Source organism: Pinus tabuliformis, chromosome 1_2 (assembly GCF_031772625.1).
Source record: "Pinus tabuliformis cultivar Carrire ecotype Pingquan chromosome 1_2, CPIR1, whole genome shotgun sequence".
NCBI lineage: Eukaryota > Viridiplantae > Streptophyta > Pinopsida > Pinales > Pinaceae > Pinus > Pinus tabuliformis.
The window spans coordinates 27,000,000-27,018,493 of NC_142298.1; the positions used below are offsets into that span (position 1 = coordinate 27,000,000).

General features: G+C 36.0%; 1 pseudogene; it reads right to left on the reverse strand.

Annotated features, from left to right (window-relative positions):
* Positions 1–7,868: 7,868 nt before the first annotated feature.
* Positions 7,869–10,510, reverse strand: LOC149204185 (pathogenesis-related 5 protein Cup a 3-like; annotated as a pseudogene).
* Between the last annotated feature and the right edge of the window lie 7,984 nt (positions 10,511–18,494).

The following is an 18,494-nucleotide window of genomic DNA, read 5'->3' on the forward strand; positions in this document are numbered from 1 at the left end:
TTAACCTTTAGTCAAGTTATGAGCATCATTGCACAATATCAAGCCTTATTATGAGGCTCTTGTTGCTTAGACTTTCCTCTCTTTTCCCATCTCGAGGACAACTCCCTTCACATGTGCATTGTGCATCCCTAAAGCATAGTCACTCAACCCTTTCTGCTTACACTTTCTAAATTCACAATTCCTTAATCAACCTTTCCTTCATTTCGCATTGCACAATCCTAGCGGACAATAGGGTCATTCCTTGGCCCTTGCATTGGTGACCTGTTTAATCCTTAAGGGATCCTCCACACTCAACTATGCATTACAAAGTCACAATTCCCAAGCATGTCACCCTCGTCTCCTGGAATTTCCCACTACACAAAGCCTTTCCTCTTTCTCTTTCCATTGATAAATGCACGCTTGTAGTGCCTAAACCTCGATCCCCTAGCTCCTAAATCTATGCTATGAACCTATTATGGCCCCTCTCTAAATCTTTTCACACGGTCCCACCACAGTCAATACCTCACATGAGAAAATAAGATAGAACAAGTGATTTTGGGGACTGATGTTGTCTTCTAATGAGCGAATTTCATTTGCATGTGCTATAATCCTTTGTTTGTAGGTATGTGAGGGAGATGGAGAGTTTTTTGTGAGTTAGGGGAAGTACTCTTATGAAATACCTCAGATATTTCATATGCAATACTATTATCCTATGGACACTCCTCTAGCTACAAACTAGAGGAAGGAGGATACTTCTTTAGGAGAGGAAGTTAATGCTACCATCTACAAACAACTTGTGGGGAGCTTGATGTATCTGGTGAACACAAGGCCCGACATGTGCTTTAGAGTTAATCAACTGAGTCAATTTATGGTGAATTCTACCAAGCTTCACTAGAAAGCAACAAAGAATGTGCTAAGATACCTCATAAGCATAACAAATTATGGTTTGTGGTACAAGATGATAGATGGTGTGAAGCTCCAAGCCTTCAATGATACAGATTGGGTAGGGTGTCCATCAGACAGGAATAGTACTTTAGGAGCTATCTTTAGTATTGAGTCTGCAACTATTTCGTAGTATAGTAGGAAACAAAGATGTGTGGAACTCAACTCAACATAAGTCGAGTAAAAGATTTCTAATCAAGCAACATGTAAGGCCATATGGATTAGGAAAACTCTTTTTGGTCTTTTCAATTAGGGGACGAACCTAATAGTGATTTATTGTGATAATCTGAGTTGTATCAAACTCTCTATGAATCCAGTGTTTCATGATAGGTCCAAGCAGGCTTATATAAGGGACTATCACTTGAGAGATTATGTGCAGAGGAGAACTATGATGTTGCAGTACATTCCCACTAAGAAGAAGGATGCAAATATTTTGACAAAGGCATTGCCAAGAGGCAAGTTCGAGTTCCAAAGGTGTAAGATAGGGGTGGTGCAGAAATTTTTTCTTGCTAAGAGGGAGTGTTATATGTGTAGCAAGAAAATCCTCCATTTGACCTGTGTCTTAGTCCAATAGAGAAGTTTGATTTTCTACATAAACCTGATGACTTAGATTTTAGTTAGCTTGAGTGACATGGCCTTGTCACCATTTATATCGGAAAATTTGAGTTTATAGACTTGGAGTAGAGTTATGCATGTAGTGATTGCTAAAATATACCAACCTAGTTCAGCTATTTTGAGTTAAAATTAGTTAACTGAGCTCTAGTCATTAATAGAGTCAGTTGAAGGTCAGTGGATTAATTAAGACTCTTTGCAACTCACTGATCTCTCAGTTAACTAGTTAATCAACCAAAAATATCCTAGTCATGTATGGAATTCAAATTGCCTAGCTAGAGTGGAGGAAAATGCACATTGTAATCATACTAGTTGAATGTACAGGCTTTGAAATTAAGAAAGAGATCAATTCACTTATATTTGCACAAGGGAATAGGGAATTCCCATATTCTTTAGGAGATTAATTTCTCCAGGATAGCACAAGGAAATATGAGGAAGATAGGGGGCTTGAATAGGCTAAGTGTTGGCCAAAGATAGTCATTCAACAAGAGAACAATTTTATAATGTATGGTGTGCTTTAGATCTTGATGTTGACATTGTAATAATTTCTCACTCTCATCTGATTAATGACAAGCAGAAGAGGGGTTTTCCCGGTTGGGTTTCCTTGTATATCATTGTGTTCCTTGGGTTTTGATGGTTGCATGTCATTGCATTTGGTTCTATATTGTGATTTTGTATTGTGCAAATTGTAGAAGAAATTTGTTTCTCTTTGTTTCAGTTCGAATTCATCAGTGGTAACAAATTTATTTCCATTTCTAAAAAACAATATATTATATAAATACTAGTACATTATATGTCCAAATTTGTTATGAATTCATTCATTCATGTGATTCCATCAGCATGAATGCATAATAATGACTATGAGATATCTTGTGAGTATTAAAGCATAATACTTATACCATAGCAATTTCAACTTTATTAATATTTATCAACTACAAAATGGTTTCATTCACAAATAAGCATCAATTGAAAAGTCCAAGTAACTCATATAATTTCTTTCAAAGTAAGTATATATTTATTTTAGTTTTGAGTATTTTTGAAAAATAGAAATTTATTTTTTTTTCCAATTAATATCATCACTTTTTAAAATACAATTTACTTTAAAAAATAATCTTTACTATTGTATTTGTTTTTTTGTGTGTAGGGTTTTAAATTTTTCTATTATGATTGATTAAGGTTTTAGGCAATAGAAAATGCCATTTGATGGTTATTTCAAGTGCTAATGCCAAGAATGAAGTTTTTTTTGTGCAAGGGACTTTCAATTCAATTAGATTGTGGTTATTTTCTCCTTGATTATCCATTTCTAGTGGCCATCCATCATTTTTATCTTGCATGGAAGAGAAAGATCTAGATTGTCGAGGTATTCAATGTTTGGAAAAGCATTTCTAGGCTACATTTTGACTTTTATTTTGATCATTTCGATACATTCCATTAAATAGGTTGTTGGTGTTAGATTGATTAGATGGCTTCTTGCAGGAGGTGGGAGATATTCCTAGGACTTTTTTTATTTTTGGGTCAATGGCTAGAAATGAGGATAGAGAGGATCCCCATTTGGATGAACTTTATTATCAAAATTTTAAATTAATTTTCATCTATTCCCTCTCATATTTGATCGTCTTTCTCATTGATACCCTTTGAGAGGCTTTGATAGAAAAATGGTAGATTCATTTTTCAGTAAGAGGGAAAAATTTAGGTCAAGCTCTACAAGGAAAAATAAGTTCTGGATTTAAGACATTTGTGGTATATATCTTTAGATATAGTTACCGGAGAATCCACAGTAAAAACAATTTTCCGTCAACGTTTCAAATCCCAACTGGGATCCATAATCAAGACTATCTTGATGGATCCCAGTTGGGATATGAAACATTGACAGAAAATGGTTTTTTACTATGGATTCTCCAGTAACTATGTCTAAAAAGAAGTTCATTTGAGCTATGGAGAGAACATATTAATGGTTGTTAGGAAATACGTGAGGTAACTTTGAAGACATTACAAGTTTTCTACGAAAAGCTATGGTTTTCTAATTATTTGGAAATCAGTTAGGGAAGATTCCCTAAATCATTGGTTGGAAATTAATTCGCCATCAATCTTACTATAGTTTATGGTCTTTCATATTCTAATTTTGAGGTTGAATCTATTTTATGCTTGATTCAAAAGTTGATGTTAATAGAACTATGGGTCGACGATGGAGATGTGGTCCTTCAAGGTGAGTCCTTCAAAAGTGGTTGGTTGATTCTAACCAAGTTAGGCCTCCAGTTAGAATTCAGTAGGAGTGGGGAATCCTTCCTACTCTTCAATGGTTTTCTAGAATGAGATTTTTAGGGTTACAATTGGTAACAAACTTGAAAGGTTTGTTGGGATAGATTCAAACTAGGTTTCACAGGCCAATCATCATCAGGCATGGGTCCAAGTTGAAGTAGAAATTAAGTATGTTTCATTTAGAGAAACAAATGTAGTCTTTAGTGGTCTTTTTTGGATCCAAGAATTTTATTATTGGAGGATACCATTTTGGTGCTTCATGTATCATGAAGTCGACAATATGAAAAGCCAGTGTAGGAAGATATTTCGTTAGGTGAGTAATGAAAGAAAGGTTCAGGTGGAAAGACATAATGGATTTTAGGAGGGAGGTTTTCAAGCTCTAGGTTCATAGATGATGGTCATAAGATGGTTTTCTTCCTCATTTATAGGTGATGCTCCAAGGACCATCTTAATGGAAGGAGATGGATCTTCAAATTCTGTTTGTGGTAATTCTCTTCCCATATCCCCTCTTCTTGAGTTTCTTGTTTCTCCTGTTGGCCCAAATTTTGTTGTTTCTTGGGTAGGGGTTCACACATTTCTATGGCCACTCCCCTAGCTTCTCCTTCTCAACAATTCTACCAAGTTTTAAACTTGTCCTTGCCTTTGTCTTCAACACATCCCATCACCTCTGAAGTTTTATAGTTTAGATGTTGTAGTGGTAATGGTGTCTAGTGCCTCTACTTTTTTCATGGATTATGGCCCTTCAATAAGGAAGGGTTATGCCTTTAGGCCTTGTGTTAAGCTTAAGGATGATTCATATTCGTAAGGGGGTTTTTCCTCAATCCCATCCATTCCAACCCAGCGGGAAGGAAATACAATGAATTGAAGAGTCAATAGAAGGTAGTTCAAGATATATAGAAAGGAAGGTTGTCCATTATTGCTAGGAACCTTGGAGGAGGGAAATCCCTTAAAAGGGTTACCCCATGAAAGTTCTATCCTTAGTTCCAAAGGGGATGAAAGTGATCGTAAGTAATTAGCCCTAAAGAATGTCATTTTAAGAAATAAGCTAGACATTATTTTAATTAGGAAACAATGATGGAAAAAATTAGAACCAAAGATATTTTGCAGCCATGGCTAAAAACTTGATATTTTTGTAATTTTGATTCATATGCTTAGTTGGGTAGATTTATTTTGGGTTGGAATACAACATATAAGGCTAAATTTCTATGTGCACTCAACTCAACCATTTTGATTTAGTTGGAAATTAAAGAGTTATGACTAAGGATTTTTGTTTTGAATATTTATGGCTCGTATTCATATCAGGTTCCTTTCTAGGAAATTTCTGTTGATACTAATATATTGAAATACCCTATCTCCCTAATCGGAGGATATTTAATCATAGATTGGTGCACGCTGAACTAGTGAAGTTAGTGCAAACATAGAGCAACTTCCATGTGAAAAAAGATACGATTTCAAGAAGGCCAAATTGACTTCTAGCATTTGGAGAACTTTTGGACAGTTCAATTCTTTTGCATCAGTGTCAGCTAATCATTTTTTGATATTCTTTCAAATGGATTATAAAGGACAGAAGCCCCCATATCCTTTAAATTTCAATCATTCTTGGCTCATATAAGAATATTATAGAGAGATAATTGAGGATATGAAAGAACATCCAACTTCCTCTTCTCCATTTTCCTTTATGTGTTGATTTGCAAATAATATTGTGAGAATTAAAGAAGCCATAATGGATGGTTCAAATCCTTTAGAGAAAAGTACAAAGCACAACTATAGGAGGCTAAGTATTACAACATCATATGAATTCCATGCGTTATGCACTCTATCTGATTTAGATTTATAGCTACTTGCATTGGAATCTTTTGGCCACTCATTAGTTTCTTTGTAGCTTAGGAGTTACACCATTTGGATCAAAGATGGTTATAGTAATATTGAATTCTTTCATCAGTATCCAAACTATTAAAAACATTTAAACACAATTTGTGAAATTAAAGATGTACAATTATTTGGTTCTCTCATTTAATGGCATGACGGAAGAGGGGTTCCATCATTTCCAATCACTCTTTATGGAGTTGAAAGGGTTTCTAGTTCAAGAAATTCTAGAGGTGATATCCAAGGTTTCTATTATTTTTTTGATGAATTGAACTAGTCATTGGAGGATGTTGTTATTTGAGTCTAAAACTCTTGTGTATCATGGATCCATGAAAAAGGTAAGAGCCTAGGTCTAGATGGGATCATGGTGGAATTTTTCATTAGTTTCTACGATTTGTTGAAGGATGATTTGCTAAAGGTGATTAGGGAGTCTTAGGGGCAAAAGAAATTTTTGGGATCTATAAAGTATACATCTATTACTCTCAATCCCATAAATAAAAATGACGTTTATTATATATTTTTCCAACAAAATTCATGTTGTAACATGATATACAAGATTTCACCAAAGGTTATTGCTATGAAATTAAGTCTATTTGATTGAATATATTTCAGAAGAAAAATTTTGATTTTTTTTCAAAGGATAATTCATGATTTGGTGCCAATAATTCAAGAAGCTATTCATTTGGGTAAGGTGTCAAATCAACATGTCAAAATCATAAACATTGACTTATCAAAATCCTATGACAGAGTAAGTTGATTCATTCTTTGATTAGTTCATATGAGTATTCATAACCAACTAGATTATGGGACGTGTTGAGTTTATTTCCATTGCAATGCCTGATAATGGATTTCCATCTAGGATTTTTCGGACCCTAAGGGGGCTTTGGCATTGATTCCCTTTGTCTCCCTTTCTCTTTATTATTATGGGTTAGGGTATTCGAAAATTGATATGTGATCTCAAGGGAATCAAAGTATCTCATTAGGAAGCCACCACACATCATTTGATTTTGGATGTTGTGCTTTGATCTTAGGTGGAGAAATATAATTAACCAAAGGTTTTCCTTGAGCTAGTATGGATCAAATTTAGACAATTTTTCTCAGTATTTGTTGCTTCTATGGTTTGTTTTGGGGGATAAGAGACATCTTTCATCTTTAAAAGGAATTATGAATATTTATAGCAGATACACATGTTTGGAAATAAAATATGAAAATTGTTGTCTTATTCCTTTTATTTGTTAGATTCTTCCTAGAAATATGTGGATCTCCTCTCATTGCCTTTCCTAGTCCTCTTTTTGAGTTGAAGACAAAAGTATTGTTGTAGCCATGGAACTGCATATGAGTAAATCGAAAGATGTGGATCTCCTCTCATTTCCTTTCCGAGTCCTTTTTTTGAGTGTAAGACAAAAGTATTGTTGTGGCCATGGAACCCCATATGAGTAAATGGGTGTACCCCAAAATGGGGTACCATGTTTGGTGGACCACTTCTGTAGATCTTGTTCATCACATCATCTTGCATGAATGTGAACGATTAGGATTTTTATATATAGAGGATGGAATTTTTCTAGAATAAAAAGGAGCCAATAATCATCATTGTTTCTTCTATAGCTTTCTTGATGCATCTAGAATTATATTTTCGGTATATTTTCACTTTTGAATGGGTATGGAATACAAACTACATGGATCAATAGCACAAAGGAGTTGTTCTCCTTTGTTCCATGGATCAACACCATTCAACAATTACAAAATGAGAGAGAACCTTATTTTTTAGTGATTATAATGGGAAGAGGAATGGATAGTAGTGACATATAAAAGGGGTAGTCAATGTATTTATCAATGGAGAAAGATAGTAGGCTAGAAAGTTAAGGGAAACCATAAAGATCCAAACAAAGTCCCTCTTATATATATTATGAGTGTGACATTTCATGGGAAATATTATGAGTGTGACATTTCATGGGAATTTTTGAAATGGAATGGAATGGATGTGCTTCTTATTTCAGTGGTGTGAGGTACTCATCCTTTCTCAACTCATAGATATTACCTAGTTTCCAATAAACTTGAGTTGAAATATTTTTTTTAAATCATTCCATATCAATTGTAACAATCACTTTAATAACTTCTTTCTTTCTGGCATAGAACTTCACGAACACAATGGTACATATTTGTTATTACATAGAAGTGAGTTTATTTATGAAATGGATTTTATGCCATGATCAAGTGCAAAAGACAATATTGTAATTTTCACTAGAAGCACAGGTGAACATGCTTGAAGCATCGTCCTCCACATAGGTGTATGCCTGTTGGCATTGATCCTTGAATATTTGTGAATAGTCAATAGGAGGGAAGGTGTTATAGTAGTCCCCATCGCAGCAGTATTGAGATTAATTGAAAGTTACACAAGCACTGTTGCATCCATCATTCTCCTTCAATTTTCTGGGGTACATGGCATTTATGTTGCTGCTACAGGTGGGTGTTGTGTAACTAGTGTCAGAGGGAGTTATGGAGATGGGGATATTGAAACCATCAATGAGAGAGATGTCATGGTAATCTTAATTCTTGTCCCATTCATAGTATGTTCAACAAGTGTCGCAAGAGGTTGTCCCGAATGTTAGTAATTGAGCAAACCGTCACAGTCACCAGTGGTGCAGTTGCTTTGATCCGTTGCGTCGAAGGAGCAGCCGGTGTGCCCCCAAAACCTACTCGAAGTAGTTGTTCCTGCAGGAACATCAGCACTCCAAGTTTCACCCTGTCCCAACACTTGACCACCACCTACGGGATTTCCTGCGGCCCATATCGTGTATGAACACTGGTTTTGGATCACAAATCTCACACTTGTATCTGCTTTACTTACTAAGAAACCAATTTATTTATCTATGATATTTTGATAGGATTGAAAATATCTGACAACGTGTTTCAGAGTCCACGTTTTGAGTCCGCTAGTGTGACTATTCATCAAATTTCCAGATGATAGCCACTGACCCTTAATGAATAGCCACACTGGCTAGCATGAAACCAAATAAAAATTATATTACATCACAAAAGCCTAAACTCAAATATTTATAACATCTTAAAACCAACTGATCTCTTATTAATCCCTACCTTTGGTGGTGCACGGAGTATTGTGAACTATGAGCATTTACCTAGCATTAAATTGCTTTAACTAATTATTATTTTTACCTTTTAACCAATGTTTCAGCAGAAATATTTCATCAAACAAATTTTTATGCAAAATTTTTATTTTTGATTTTATTAAAACTTTCGATAATCCTTTCAAATTTCTCTGGAATGCCAATTTAATGCTAACTTGTAATTTAGCATTACTTAAGATACATTTAATGTTTTCCTACTTCAGTATAATATATATCAAAAGCCACCACTCCAATGCAATGACCATCGTGGCAAGATGCATGTCTGTCACCTCCTTGGTGTTCGAAAGGCACCACTCCAATGCAATGGACAACATCGTGGCAAGTTGCATGTCTGTCACCTCCCTGGCGTTGGACACAATGTTGCCTTTGAAACTCAAATTCTTATTGAGTCACCATCTCAGGAATTAATCACCCTTCCGAAATCTACTTGTACACAACTAATTCTAATTCTAATAGTCATTTGAGGCAAGCAACCAAACTATTGTTGAAGATTAATGCGGCCGTCTCAGGGAAACAAAGATCAATAGCCACAAGCCTGAGGAAGGTCACCGAGCCTCTTGAACGGTTTGAGAGATTATGCCAAAGAAATTCGTATGCGGCCATGGATGAAGCAGAGAGAGTATACTCTGGAATGGTTTGAGATTATGCCAAAGAAATTCCTATGCAACCATGGACTAAGCAGAGAGAGCATACCATGGAACGGTTTGAGAGTATGTCGAAGAAATTCGTATGCAACCATGGACGAAGCAGAAAGAGAATATTGAAGCAATAGCCATACATATATATGGCCCTAGGCAACTTTATATAGTATGTTTGGTGCTTCGAGCATGGGCGGTTTTCTCAGAGAAGGTAATTATTACAAATTCAAACAATGATTTGAATTTACATATTTATTAAAACACTGAAGCCTGAAAAATACTCTGTAAAATATGTTATAGAAAATTGAGAGGGATAATTAACGTGGAAAAAGGGCTATTCTTGTTGTTGGCCACATTTACTCCAGCGATAACCATCTTGCCTTTTTCTTTTGCTCCTATACAAAAACAATCAGTTAGACAAATTGCTGGAAATACATAGATAAGTGGATGCTAGGAAGGTGGAATGTGAAAGCCTCGCTGCAAAGCCTTTCAATTTTAATGTGATTGCGTTCACTCTTATTCTTCGAATTTTAAAATATTTTCAAAATTTGTCATTGAATTAACTTTAACTAACAAAAATAAATTTGAATCTCAATAATAATGTTACGAGAAGATTGGTTTTCATGATAATGCTCTGTCGACAAAGAAGTTGATCCAGAAGATTGGTTTTCACGATAACTCTCTGTCAACAAAGAAGTTGATCTATTTACTAAAAGGTAAGTTGATCCAGAAGATTGGTTTTCATGATAACGCTCTATCAACAAAGAAGTTGATATATTTACTGAAAGGTTTTGCATTTCCCGTTCTTGATCTTTTTCTAACTCGACTTCAGTAACTATTGCCCACTGCTTTCCCATGGCTGCAACGAAATATATGAAAAATTGGGAACAGTAAAGCACATTAAAACTTTAAATTGACAGACTAATTAATTATTTTAATGGTTTTGAAAGTGGATAGAGATTTACATGTTTGAACTTTATTTCGAGAGACCGAAGTTGAATATAACGTACACTTCAGGTACTCAAATGCTAGTGTGAAGAAGATATTAAACATAACAGTGAACCCCATTAGCGCTGCAATTCCAATCCAATACCAGTAGTTATTGGTAAAAAGTCCCCGTGATTGCAACAATATTGATTTTTATTTTGACTCGCTGAATCACATAAGTTTTAAAATTTTAAATATTTCTTGTAATAACCTAATAAAACTGTGCATGCTTCTAACACAATATATATTTGTTTCACAAATTTAATTATTTATTAAATAATGATCCACTCAGATCTCCTTTCACAAATTTAATTTTAGTAAATAACCAAATTTTAATAAATAACCAAATTTTCTTGATATCCCATCAAATCCGCAGGGACTACCATTGTTTGCAATCCTGGTTTATAATATACATGACCCCGCCCCCTTACCTTGAAGATAAGGATTTAATATGAATGCATTTGTTACTATGAACCACCAGCCAACAAGTTAAGTGTCACTACTATAATACAATGAGTTGCAATTCAATTGTCACTACTATAATACAATGAGTTGCAATTTAGAAGAGACTCTAGAGGTCGACTGACCAGTGATTCATTTGGCTTGTATCTAAGGGGTAGAGTGTATTAACTAGCGCAACCACATTTATCAATGCTATTGATAAACGCTGATAGGCGTATATGCACATTTTCCAATGTAGTTGATATACCCCGATAGGCTTATATCAACCACATTAATAATTATTATGGGTATTTAGGATTATTATTCACTATATAAATATTAACAACCAAATTATTCCTATATATTATTATATAAATATTATATTAATAATATAAACTCCTAATATATATTAATTAATAATAAGAATAGCTCATAATAATATTAGATTATCTTTATATTATTAAAATAATATAATAATATAAAAATAATAATAATAATAATAATAATAATAATAATAATAATAATAATAGATATAATATTATATTACTATAATAATATACAAATATAATTATTATTATAATAATAATATAATTAATATTATTATAATAAGAACCATAAAGACCAATTATTTATTATTTATGATAATTAATAACTATACAAATAATAACAACTTTATTCTTATATAATTATATATTTATGATTATTATATTAATATTATTATAATAATATAAACTATAACTATTATTATTATTATGCTTTAGTATTTTTAATATTTATTTTAGGGTTATAAGGTTAATTATTATCAATATTTAGGATTATTAATAGCTATATAAATAACTATATAGGATTATTAATAAGTATATAAATATTAAAAACGAAATTATTTTATATATTATTATATAAAAATATTATATAAATATTATAATAATAATATAAACTCCCAATATATATTAATATAATAATAATAATAATAATATTAATTAAACATACATGGACAACACAAGAAATATGAAAGATAAAACATGCAAGTACATTTTTTATTAACAGAAGATATACATTTATAGTACATTATGTGACTCTTGGGTTTCAGATCCCAAGGTCTCTTGGACTGCTTTTGTCCATTCAACTTCCACACTAACCATTTAGGATTAGGTGTCCAACATTCCCCCCCTTAATCCGAAGGGTTATGTATGAGTCCAAGAAGAGAGCTGTAATACAACATGTGCAAAAAAATGCATGGTAGCACTAGGTTGAATGTGCTCTATGAAATGTTGGTATAAAGGGCAGTTGTTTAAGGATGACCACCAACACTGGAATGCTTAGTGCAGTTCCCGGAACTCTTCCAAAACTGGCAAGAAACTGAAGTTTTCTGCTAGAGGAAATGATCCTATTGTTTTAAAGAGGGAAACCTTCAACCATAAAAGGGAGGTCTCACCCCACATAGAAGGTAAAACTTCAACCTGAAAAGGGAAGTCTCAACCTGTGATGGTTTAAGGATGACCAACAACTATGGAATGCTTAATGCAATTCCTAGAACTCTTCCAAAACTGGCAAGAAGCTGGTGTCTTCTGCTAGAGGAAGTGTTCTCAATTGTGTTCCCGAAACTCTTCCAAAACTGGCAAGAAGTTGAAGTCTTCTGCTAGAGGAAGTGTCCCAGATTGCCAACTGAAGGCATGCTCAGGGGCATCTTTGTCTCTGGCTACAACTCTGAAACTGGTGTGGCAGGTTGTGGCTCAGGCTCGCTTGATGTGACTTTGAAGCTTGTAGATGACCATCATTCCCCCCTTATCAGGTACAAGGTGAGAAGATGGAGAAAACTCAACTGCAAGACTGTTCAATACTCTAGAACAAGTTCTAACATGCGTTTGGAATATCTTCTTGGCTGTTGATGCCCATTGCCAAGAAGTGATCCATCCAAGATGAATCTTTGTTCTTGCAGGACGTTTATTTCTGAAGCATCTGTGTGAAGAATGATTGGTTTTATGACAGTGCTTACATGGATGAAGATCAAAACAATGATCTTTCAAATGGCCAACTCGGTCACAGTGTTGGCATTTCACGATCTGTTGTTGTTGTTGTTGCTGTGGAAGAGGGGCAGAATCTGGAACAGCTGAAGCTGAACTGTCATGAAGAGCATGTGAACTGTCATGAATGAATCCAGCACTCTGAAACTGAATGGGCTTTGTGTAGTCTGGAATATGAAAGGACAAGTCCTTGTCATATCCAAGACCAGTTTTGTGCTTGTTGTGGACAAGCTGTTCCCAAGGTCTAATGATGGGCTTGGGAAGTGCATACTGAGTTTCTACATCTGCATGTACAATTGCTGCTTTATCGGGTACTGGATCTGAATGAACTTGAACAATATTGACTTGCTGTTTATGGGAGTCTGCTTCATTGTTCTGAACAGAAACAAGTTCAGAATGACTCCTTCTTTTTAATTCTTCTTGCTGTAGCTGTGTTTCAAGCTACAAAAAATCAATTTTCTCTTGTGCATATTGTAGACATGTTTGAATTTCTGAGAGAGAGCCTTTGCTGGCTTGGAATGTTTCATGATTAGAGGAATATATCAGAGTTTTTAAGAACTCTAATATTTCAGTAATTCGAGGCATATTCTTCATTGTCAAAATTACAACCCCTTAAAAGACTGATTACAACTATGACCCAATGAGTAAAAGTAACACCCACTCATAGTACAAAGACACAGAAAAATCCTTTGTAAATGTGCAGCAAATGAATCAAGCCAAATTTACTTATGTATCACAAAACCTTAGCAACATCATTAATATCCAATCACTAGGTCAGTCATAATGACCAGGCATTATGTGATTGGTTCACATTCACTCAGCACATTAGCAACATTAACAATAGTATCTTCATATTCTTACTAGAAAACCCTACATAAATAAAACTGCCAAATACATCTCTGTCAAATCATGTCAGTGGCATATATATTCCTCTCATCAATCAGAAGGATCACAACATCAATCTGATTACCAAACCAAACATAACTTCTGCTCAACACCAGCACATAATTATGATCTCATCCTGTAGAACAAACTGTCCAGACCCTAGCAGCCACACAACAACTTGGATATATATATATATATATATATATATTCTGACAGACTCAATCAGCAACAACCGAACTCCACTTATTAAATCACTCTCTACTTGGAAACCTTAAAATTATCAACCTCGCTTTCTGCTCAACTATAAGCTCATCACCCTGAAAATCCCTAGTAGCCAACAATCAAGCATGCAAACTCAGGCTTAGCCACACAAGGTTACTCATCTGCACTACCTTCGTTTTTTATACATGAATCACTCGCAGCTGCATGATTTTTCATTCACACATACGCTAGCAACAAATTTTATCTTATAACAAGCTTCTTACAAGGTCTGTGCCATACATATCTAGTTAGTAGCATTAGTACATCAAGTACCTGCCCATTCATATATCAACCTTTGCTCGCAAATGTCAGCATACATTAATTCTCACCAAAGCATCCCATCATTAAGTTATATTAATCAGCTAACTCAAAGGCGTAACAAACATTTAGCAATATATCCCTATAACACTTTGTTAGAACACATAATTAGTCCACATGCTCTGTTTATGGTCACTCCCAACACATTAGATCTATGCTACATGAAATTGCTCCAAAATTATGTTTGCTCTCATAACCATGACATGCCTTCACTCTTCTTGTGTCCTTGCAACTTGCAGTAGAGGTATGCAAGTCTGGATACCACTGCTTCATACCTTTCAGAACAGAGATAAATGAAAATATACCCTCATTACACCATGCAAGCGCAAATCAAAATGAATGTTGTTCAGATAAAAAATAAATGCACCAACAAGATTACAAGATTCTCATCCATGCAATTGAACTCAAAAATTTTCAGATTAGGGATCAAATAGTCATATGAGATCCTTAATCCCCGTCACTCAAGCATAAACGTGTGATATTTCTACAGTCCTTTTGTGCACATGTGTCATTGTAACGTGTCACAGATAACTAAAGTAGGCCCCGCGATCTGTGATAAATTCTTAGTCTATTAAAACTAGATATTCCGAATGAATGCACGAAGACTTGAACTCTGAGTGATGAATCAGTCGTCGTTTGGTGATGAACTTCAATTGAAAATTTGTGGCGAACGATAGCAATAGGCGTGGGGTATATATCACTAGAGAACAGAGAACCAGTGGGCGTTCTCAGTGGGCTTGGAAAACAGATCCAAAGGAGATCTTGTCAGCATAAAAAACAGGCTGCCTTGTAGATTCTGCGGTCCGAGAGGCTCGGCAATGCCTAAAACGGCACAGACGGCTTTATTGACAGAAGAAGGGAGATATGATATGTGGGAGAAAGAAAGATAGAATTCAATAATAATACCGTCGATTTCAGCAGACAGTCGAGATTTAAGAAGCCCAGATTTCAAACGGACGAACCCATGACAGCCACGAGCGCCTCCTCCGAAGCAGCCTCGGCCCCCACCGCCTTTGTCCCCAAGATCGCGAGTTCGAATCCAGCCCAGAGCTGCGAGGTCGAATTGTGAGTGCAGTGGCTTGACGGAGGAGTTAACGTTCTAGTGTCTCTTCAGATGCTCGAAGTATTCTCGAATTGCGGCAATGGAATGAGCAATATGGAGAAGTTAACGGCTTCTCATTTCTCCTTTTCATGCGGTCTATCGAGCTCGTGACCTCCTTTTGACAAGTCACCACAAACGACCATCAGAGTAGCGAGGACCAACCACCCTTCCGCTTCAGGCTGGAGTCGGGGTTTCTTTCTCCGTCTTAGGCATCTTGTCATCCACGGAATTGCAAGCGACTGCGGATCGAGTTTCTTGTATCAAGCCCGTTATTGAGGATCTCCAGTCCGTGTCCCTCGGCGGCCACGTATTTCACGAGCTATGCTTGCAATAATGGCTAGAATACTGTCCGCCAAATAAGAAGGCTACTTGCCCTGTATGCAAACACCAATGTTCAAACAAAGACATTCACAGGCTCTACTTCTAGCCCATTTCAGAGTCGACTCAGCAAACATACTCACAGCGTCCACGCAGCCCTGATTTTGAAGACGTTGAGGTGCTACGGGAAAATGTGAAAAGACTGGAGGGGCAGCTCACGGTTGTTACTGGTGCCTTGGAGTCTCATCAACAACACATTAAAGAAATAAGTGAGGAGCTTTCCTCAGACATTCCGGAAGGCTTCATCAATTTCTGCATTCTCAGAGGCGAGCACCGGCTCCCTAACTACCACTCGGTGACCATAGCGGAGATATGATGGTATGGCATTATAGTATACCAACCAAGCAGAGAACGTTCAACAGCAACGTTCAAAATTCCAAAACGTTCAACGTTCAATTGAATCCGCACTGACATAGTATGCAACAGGTACAGTTACCAGGTCAGAGACGTTTATGTCAGAAACGTTTATGAATGAGTGAGAGAGCTGAACAGTCAGAGACGTTTTATGAATCAGTGAGAGAGCATGAAACGCTTATGGACAGAGAGCGCAGGTAAAAATATGGCAGACAGACATGTCAGAAGAACTGCTTAGACAGTGCTGGACAGCACCAGGAGCAGCTAACATTTAGCTGAAGAAATATTCGTGAGAAAATATTCCTGAGATGCAAAATTGATGGCAAAAGTGACTGCACAGAAAGGCCATAAGACAAATGGCTCACATTAATTATGCAGGGCAGGAATACGCCTGCTTTGATACCATGTTAAACATACATGGACAACACAAGAAATATGACAGATAAAACATGCAAGTACATTTTTTTATTAACAGAAGATATACATTTATAGTACATTATGTGACTCTTGGGTTTCAGATCCCAAGGTCTCTTGGACTACTTTTGTCCATTCAACTTCCACACTAACCATTTAGGATTAGGTGTCCATCAATAATAATAATAGCTCATATTATTATTATTATTATTATTTATTATTTGATTATAATATTATAATAATATACAAATATTATTATTATTATTATTATTATATAAACAATATTATTATAATATATTATTTAAATAAGAACAATAAAGACCAATTATTTATTATTTATGATAATTAATAACTACACAAATAATAGCAACTATATTCTTATGTAATTATATATTTATGATTATTATATTAATATTATTATAATAATATAAACTCATAATAATATTAATATTATTAATTATTATTATTATTCTTAAACTTTAGTATTTTTAATATTTATTTTAGGGTTTGTATACATAAAGTTAATTATTATCAATATTTAGGATTATTAATAACTATATAGGATTATTAATTACTATATAAATACTAAAAACCATATTATTTATATATATTATTATATAAATATTATATTAACTATATAAACTCCTAATATATATTAATTAATAATAAGAATAGCTCATAATAATATTAGATTATAATAATAATAATAATAATAATAATAATATAATCAATATTATTATAATAATAACAATAAATACCAATCAAATCTCGGACGACACGATGAAGTCTGCAACTGAGGGTTTCGGTTAGGGTTTTCTCTCTGCAGCGGTTACTCAGACCGGCCGCTGTATTCTGCCCGGTTCGCATCCCGTTACTGTCGCTATACTCTCTGCCCTCAGCTTACCTGTTACGGTCACTACACCGGAGGCACCTATACTGTGCGGATTTCACGGGTCTAATTCTTTCTGTTCCTCAACCGCTCCTCTCATGACGTGCTTGCGGTTACTGTGTTGACCGGTTTGAGGGTGCCTGCTTTCCGTTTACCTGCAGTCGTGAGGAGGACTTCTCCGTTCCTAGGCGCAGCTGTCACCATGGAGGACTTGGATGCCGTTGATTACTCTGAAGACCCGTTGGAAGGGGTCTCCATCTGGCGTACCCCATTTTCCATGTCGACCTACTTATTCAGCTCTGGATTCTCCCTGGCTGAACCCTCTTGGCCTCCTGTGGTCCTACCGGACGATCCCCCCACCTGGCCAGCGCTCTCTACTCCTCCGGCATCTCCGTCTACACTTGGGTTTGTCTCAGCTTGTCTAAACCCTAACCCTCGTTTAGATCCCCCTTACCCGGCTCAAACCCTAGCTCCCTTCCTCCGATGACCGACTACCCTCCTGTGTCATACAATTTCACATCTCCAGCTCCCCCATCCGGCAGTTACTCCGCTGTCTCGCCACTCGCCGGATCCCTCCAATCTGCTGATTTCCCCCCTCCTCGCACAGCCACCGACCTACCCACACCTCATCGGGTCCGTCTCATAACAGGGCATCGCTTCCCCATCCCCCACAGGGTACAAAGAAGAAGCATAAGTGTTTTAAATCCAAAGCAGACGACATTTTCTTGAGACTGGAAGAGGACATTCAGTGGGGTGAAGCCATGGACTTTGCGGACAGAGTCCTTGTCGGTCGCATCAGGGGAAGAAATTACTCGGCCGCGCGACTGAAGACCTGGGCAACCGAAGTATGGGGTCACCATCTGGTCGACATCCCATTCGTGCAGACCTTTGTGAGGGGATGGTTCGCCCTGAGATTCGCTCATGGCGACCACACAAATTGGGTCCTATCTTCATACTGGCATTTCGAGCATGCCCCGGTATTGCTAAAGCGTTGGACAC